Source organism: Phyllobates terribilis, unplaced genomic scaffold (assembly GCF_046119375.1).
Source record: "Phyllobates terribilis strain yellow unplaced genomic scaffold, ASM4611937v1 Scaffold_84__1_contigs__length_6523798, whole genome shotgun sequence".
Taxonomy (NCBI): domain Eukaryota; kingdom Metazoa; phylum Chordata; class Amphibia; order Anura; family Dendrobatidae; genus Phyllobates; species Phyllobates terribilis.
Genome location: NW_027362844.1, coordinates 5,498,459 through 5,505,527, shown reverse-complemented (window position 1 = coordinate 5,505,527; position 7,069 = coordinate 5,498,459).

Below are 7,069 nucleotides of genomic sequence, written 5' to 3'. Positions count from 1 at the left end.
CAGCTCACTCTTACTCCTCCTCCTCTGGGACAGTACCTCACTGGCCATTGGTCCAACATGCTGGTGGTTGGGGTGTCTTTTCTCTGAGGCCAGCCTTCCCCAGCTTGTTCCACTGCAGGAGGTTTGGCCCTGTTTGGCGCTCTTTTATCATATACTCCTACAAGATGGTATGTCCTTCTTCTTCCCCACTGTGCTTTTAACAAAAACAGACACCATTTTAACTGTACAACATGTGTCAAGTCTTGCATTTTGCAGGTGCCTGTTTCTCTGTATTTTATCTCCTTATTTCTTCCCAGTCATCACTGGCTGTCTTCCCTTTTCACTGGTATACCAGGGTTGAACTGAGGTGCTTTGCTGCTATGTTTTTCCAGACACTTTGCCTCTTCTCCCTCCTATACGCTAATTCCCGCTCAGGAATCCCCGTACGGGCCACCAATGTTACGTGGTTACAGGTTCATGAATTCTTTGGAATCCTGGGCGAACCGTTACTCAGGGTGACCATATACTGCAGTTTCTCTCAGTCATACAGGGGCATTGACCCTCAGGCACAGACATATAGCTGGATTCACTTGCTGACCAGACACATTTGACACGAGTCCTCATGAACAGTCGCATTTAATGAAGCCGCACGGCCAGTGCAATTTAAGTCCCTTGAGCAACAGGCTCCAGTAACAAATAGTTTCTTCTTAAAAGCACATTAATAAACAGTCTTTCTTACTAGTACAGTACAGCACAGATCAAGTCTCTTTAGTAGCACACTTCTATACTCCCACAACAGCAATGCTCCCACCAGCAGTCCACGGTCCACAGTGTCACAGGCTTTACCTTCTAGTGCTGTGAGGTACGATGGGGCGATTAGAATGGAAGGATGAGTCCAGTCCTCAGATGTGGTGTTCAATCCTTGCTTTTGCTAAACAACAGTTAACTCCTTTCTCCACTACTTTCTACTATAGATACCACTAGCAACTAAATGGCAGTCACAGTGGGAGAGTCCCAGTATCCTCATCAGCCTGATGAAGAGGTCTGCATCCTTAAGGATATGTGCCCACGATGCCCAGCTCGCGGTACACTACACCGAAGGACCTGCCGTCACATGACTATGATGTCAGCGCAGGTCCTTCAGTCCACCGCGATCTGCCGGCAAGTGAAGACGATCGCAGCGGGGGCCATCAGAAGGTAAGTATAATATATATTTTATTCTTTCTTTTACAGGTTCTATGGTACCTGGGTCTGGAGGAGAGTCTCCTGTCCTCCAGACCCTGGTACCATCCGCACACTGAAACGTTTGGACTCCGCATCTACAGATGTAGTGATGCGGATTCCATGCGTTCCAATGAAAGTCAGTGGCGGCAAAAACGCTGTGCTTCCGCAAAATATTTGGTAGTGCTGCGTTTTTTCCCACAATGATAACCCGCAGCGGAAATTTCCGCAGCATGTGCAAAGCACATGCGGATTACCATTGGGGAACATGGCAGGCTTTCTACCATGCATTTTTGCAGCGTTTTTGCCGCTGCGGAAATGCTTAAAAAACGCATCGTGGGCACACAGCCTTAAGCTGGCTCACCAGCTCAGAACTGACACTACCCAGTCTCACTGGGGCAGGCCTGACCACTCACCTTAGCTGCACCCTGTTAACCACCCTAGTTGCTGGATGCTTAACAACATCTTATGTAACATCTACCCATCACAAGTTTACCAGTAATTCAATTTGCGTTGAATACATTTGCCGCAAATCACATTTTCTGGCCGAATTCAAGTGAATTTGTCTCATTGAATTTTAGCAGTTTGACGCATCTCTAGTAGAGAGATAAATAGACACTCAGACATGAAGTACAGACAGATAGATGATAATAGATAGATGGATAGATGGATATTTTCTTTGTTTTTGCAACTACCTTTTAATAGTTTCCTACAACTCTACTGTAGTTCTAATACAGTATAATATCCTCAAAGCCCCCAATACTCAGTATAATGCTCTCTACACCAGGATGTCTGCATAGCTCCCATATCTATATATATAATCGTCTTATCCCGTCTGTCTGTCTGTCTGTCTGTCTGTCCAGGAAATCCCGCGTCGCTCATTGGTCCGGCAGCAGCCAATCAGCGCCGGGGGATTTCTAAAAAAAGATGGCGGCCGTTAGTGGCTCATCTGCGGGACGGAGCTGAGCGGCGATGCAGCCGGGAGATGAGCACCGCGAGGCGCTCATCTCCCGGCCGGCAACAGCAGAAGGAACCCGACCGCCGGACCCATCTGCGGGACGGAGATGCAGCCGGGAGATGAGCGGCGCGAGGCGCTCATCTCCCGGCCGGTATCAGCGGAAGGACCGCCGGCGCCGCTGACCTCCATGTGGAAGGGAGGACCGGGGAGCGGCGCTGCGGGTCGGGATACTTCTGCTGCGAGCGCCCGCGATGTCCCGGGTTCTCGCAGCGTAAGTAGCCGCACAGGCAGCGCCGCTCCCCGGTCCTCACCAAGACGATTCGATGATTGGTCGCGGTCTTCGGACCCGACCAATCACTGATCTTAGCGCAAAACTTAAACACCGCTGTGCTGATTGGTCGCCGACGCTGGCCGCGACCAATCACCGATTTGGGCGCCAAATTTAAATATCGGCCGCGACCAATCACCACAGCGGTGTTTAAATGTGGAGCCAAGATCGGTGATTGGTCGCGGCCGATATTTAAATTTTGGCGCCCAAATCGGTGATTGGTCGCAGTCAGCGTCCGCGACGAATCAGCACAATAGTGTTTAACTTTGGCGCCAAGATCAGTCATTGGTCGCGGGCCAAGACAGCGACCAATCACCGATTTGTGCGGCAATTTTAAATAGCGTCCGCGACCAATTGGATGTCAGCAACCACCGTCCGCGACCAATCTGCGCTTTTTGTGCCAAATTTATACACTGCTCTGCTGATTGGTCGCAGCCGGCGACCAATCAGCGATTTTGGCGCCAAATTTAAACCCCGCTCTGCATCGCTCTGCTGATTGGTCAAATTTAAACAACATTCTGCTGTTTGGTCGCGGCCGGCGACCAATCAGCAGTATTGGCGCCAAATTTAAACACCGCTCTGCTGATTGGTCGCGACTAATCATCGATATTGCCGCCAAATTTAAACACCGCTTTGCTGATTGGTCGCGGTTGCCGAACGCGACCAATCAGCGATTTTGGCCCCAAATTTAAACACAGCTCTGCTGATTGCGCCTGGTCGGCCGCATACCTATTCTAGAATACCCGATGCATTAGAATCGGGCCACCATCTAGTATACACTATAATGGCCCACATCTCCTGTGTACACAGTATAATACTCCTCACACTGTATGATAGCCAACTATACTAGTACTAACATTGTGTACTGCCCACAAAGCCCCCAATTCTAGCCGCAGAAGGCTTATTACGATCTGACTTTACAGGACGCAAAGGAATACGCCAAATTAAAAACCAAAATATTGGCACGCTCAGGAGTGACTATGTCTGTCAGAGCACAAAGGGTCCACCACTGGGCGTATGCTGGCGACAGATCTCCACGCTCATAGATGTTCGACTTGTTACATCTTCTACAAAAATGGCTGCAGCCAGTGTCTTCCTCTCCTGCCCAGATGGTTGAGCATGTGGTGATGGACAGGTTCATCCATTCCCTAACCAGGCCGATGCAGACCTGGTTTGCCCAAGGTGACCCTCGGACGCAGACAATCTCGTAGGTCTGGTAGAAAGATACCAAGTGGTCGAAAAATCCCTGGGGAAACCCGACATAGCCACCTACCCTTACTGGAGTGCCCAAAAGGGGATAGGTTCACCATGGAAGGGATTCAGAGCTACAACTGATGGCATTCCATTTCCACTGAAGAGACTGCAAGGTCTGTTGTGAAGGATGTGATTTGTTGGCGATGTCGCAGTCCGGGACACGTAGCCGCCCAGTGTCATACATCTGCTGAGCCTAGGCAGATGATGTTCATACTATGCTTACCCAACATGCAGTGTGGACTGTCGACACGGCGAGGGGCCGCAGGGGTGTGCCATGTCTGTTAATGGAGTGATGGGCTGTTGGACTCCAGGAGTCTGGTGACCTTGATCAGGGATAGTGTTCTGGTTCTCATTTCCACTGTCGAAAGTAAGTTCCTGGCCAAGTGGCAGGGCCCATATGAGGTGGTGGAGAAACTCAGTTAAGTGAACTCCGAGTCCACCAGCATGGCTGAAGAAAGCCGCACCAAGTATACCATGTGAACTTGCTCAAGCTGTGGCGGAACCGGGAGCCTGTGGAAACTCCTTGCCTGGGAGCCGCTCCCGAAGGCAAGGGGGAAGAGGTCACTATTTCAGAGACTCTATTGCCAGCCCAGAAGCAAGAGTGTCGAGAACTACTACAGTGGAATCGGGAGCTGTTCTCAGAGTTGCCGGAGCATACTCAGGTGGTAGAGCATGACGAGTTAACAGAACCACATGTAAGAGTGAATCTGAAGCCGTATCAGGTTCCGGAAGCACGCCGGGAAATGATCTCAGCCGAGGTGAAAAGGAGGTTAGACCTCGATGTGATAGAGGAGTCAAAGAGTGGGTGGTCGAGCCCAATCGTCCTCGTACCAAAACCCAACGGAGAGTGGAGGTTTTGTAATGACTACCGCAGGCTGAATGAGGTGTCCAAGTGTGATGCGTACCCGATGCCCCGCGTTGACGAACTCATCGAAAGGCTTGGACCGGCGAGATACATCACCACTCTCGACCTGACGAAGGGCTATCGGCAGATCCCCATGTCCCAGGTGGCCAAGGAGAAGACGGTTTTCTCTACACCCAAATGGGTGCTTTCAATACACTTGGATGCCATTTGGGTTACAGGGGGCCTCAGCCACCTTCCAGAGGGCTATGGATCGGATCATAGCCCCACATAAGAAGTATGCCGCAGCCTACCTTGACGACATTGTAGTTTTTAGCCCAGACTTTAGAACTAAACTACAGCCCATTCTGGATGCTCTAAGGAAGGCGCGATTTGCAATAAATCTGAAAAAATGCACCTTTGGAAAAGAGGAGGCCAAGTACTTGGGCTATGTCGTCGGGAGAGGCGAAATAAAGCCGCAAGTTAATAAAGTGGAGGCAATCCAGACCTGCCCGCAACTGCTCTCCAAGAAGCAAGTGAGAGCATTCCTGGGAATGGTGGGATATTACCGGCAGTTTAACCCAAATTTTGCCATGATGGCTGCACCACTGACGGATCTCCTAAAAGGCACCAGGTCAACCATGGGGAAGTGGACGGAGAAAACAGAGACCACATTCCAACTGTTGAAGTCAGCACTGTGTAAACAACCGGTCCTGGTCGCACCAGACTTTAACCCCTTTACGACATAGGGCGTATTAGTACGTATCTGTGCCCTGGGCCTTATGGACCAGATACGTATTAATACGCCCTATCTTTAATGCGGCACCGCGACCGAAGTCGCGGTGATAGCATTAAAATTCCGGTGCCATCTTACCTTAGGGTAGATGGCGCCAGCATCTTGGGGGTGTCGCCGCCCCTTCACACCCACAATCGCTGTGATTGGCTGTTCAATTCTGAACAGCCAATCACAGCATTTCTCACTGTTTCCGGCAATCAGATTGCCGGAAACAGTGATGTGCAGCCTAGGGTCGGTGCGCCTAAGAGCACTGATCCTAGGCTGTTGCCTAGTAACCCTGCCTGTCACCTCCCCATGACCCCCTGTGATGTCAAATAAGCCCCAGCCAGGTCTGATTGGAGCGATCGATGATGACATCGATCGCTCCAATCAGAGTACCTGAACACAGGTGACAGGGCGGTCACAGGGCGATGACCGGCTTGTGACCTGTGACCTGCCTGTCACCTCTTTGTGACCCCCTGTGATGCTGCCCAGGCCCCTGCCATCTCTGATTGGTGCGATCGATGTCATCATCGATCGCACCAATCAGAGTACCTGACCGGGAGGTGACCGGGTGGTGACCAGCCGGTGACCTGCCTGTCACCACCCTGTCACCCCCCTGTGACCGCCCTGCAGATCCTCACACTTGGTGAGGATTTCTACAGAGCGGTCACGTCTGATCTGCGCTGTGCTGGGCCTTGTAGTGCCACAGAATCTTCTGTTACACTACAAGACCTTTCTCCTACCTGCACCAGTCGCTGCTGCTGCTCCGGCATCCTGCTGCGGTCTCCAGGGTCCTGGATCTCCTGCTCCGGCATCCTGCTGCTGTCTCCAGGTTGCTGGGTCTCCAGCTTCGGCGTCCTGCTGCTGTCTCCAGGGTCCTGGGTCTCCAGCTCCTTATCCAGCTGCTGCGGATCCTGCTCCAGAGCCTCTTCCAGAACCTGCAGCTGATCCTGCTGAAAGAAGAACAGAGAAGACTTTGGTAAGTCCATCTCTGTTCTCCCCTCATTCACCCCTCCCCCCCTCCTCTCCCCACCTCCTTTTACCCCCAATCCTCCTCCCCCCCAGTTTTTTTTTTTACGTGCGTCCTGCAGCGGCCGAGCGCTGAGCAGTGTCTATGTCACTGATCAACGTCCGTGCTCGCTGCTTTTCAGGACTTTTTCTTGCCCCTGTCAATTCCCCCCCCCCACCTTTGCACCACATCCGCGCACACACCCATCAGCTGCCGAGAGTTGATAGGTGACATAGTTCACCGATCCGCACTCGTGCTCGCTGTTTGCACCACCTACGGTAGTTCCTTTTTTTCTCTTTTTTTTTTCAGAAAAAAAAAATTCACACCAAGCACACTGACACACACACACTCTAAATAAAGTACTGACACACACGCACCACATACACGAGAAAAAAAAAATGTCCGGCTCATCCCAAACTTGCTATTCAGGGGAGGAGGCATACGCTATTGTTGCCTCCGACACTGAGACTGACAGCGAGGGCGAGGATCCCACATTTCTTTACTTTTCCGACGCCTCATCATCCTCCTCTTCCTCCTCTTCTTCCTCCTCTTCCTCCTCAGGTGCTGCTGGACCGCCCCGCAGTCGTCGCAGGAGAGAAGATGTTCCAGCGCCCCCCACTACTGACCCCATATGGACCTCGCCCCCCGAAAATGTTAAGCCACTGATTCCTGATTTCGTGGCGGAATCAGGAATCAAGTTT